The sequence below is a fragment of the Leptonychotes weddellii genome, unplaced genomic scaffold (genome assembly GCF_054177405.1).
Source record: "Leptonychotes weddellii isolate Sample4059 unplaced genomic scaffold, ASM5417740v2 HiC_scaffold_295258, whole genome shotgun sequence".
Lineage (NCBI taxonomy): Eukaryota > Metazoa > Chordata > Mammalia > Carnivora > Phocidae > Leptonychotes > Leptonychotes weddellii.
Window position 1 is genome coordinate 1 of NW_027890728.1, and position 242 is coordinate 242.

At 53.3% G+C, this 242-nt stretch overlaps 1 non-coding gene across 1 annotated transcript; it reads left to right on the forward strand.

Annotated features, from left to right (window-relative positions):
- The first annotated feature begins 1 nt into the window (after nucleotide 1).
- On the forward strand, nucleotides 2–132 carry LOC145719067 (small nucleolar RNA SNORA63). Its single transcript, XR_014142163.1, has one exon. It is a non-coding gene; the product is annotated as a small nucleolar RNA SNORA63 (small nucleolar RNA).
- The last annotated feature ends 110 nt before the right edge of the window (nucleotides 133–242 follow it).

A 242-nucleotide genomic window follows, 5' to 3' on the forward strand; every position in this document is an offset into this window, starting at 1 on the left:
GATGCAGGATCTAGTTACAATGTAGCTGTAAAGTGCTGCCTTGTCTTTGCCCCCTGCTCAAAATAAAGCTGCTACCTTTCTAGCCCTGTCCGCCATGGTGCTTAGCAGCCAGGGATGCATGGTCTCAGACATGTTTACCAAGTAAAACACTGACTTGAGGGGCGCCTGGGTGGCTCAGTCATTAAGCGTCTGCCTTCGGCTCAGGTCATGATCCCAGGGTCCTGGGATCGAGCCCCACATCG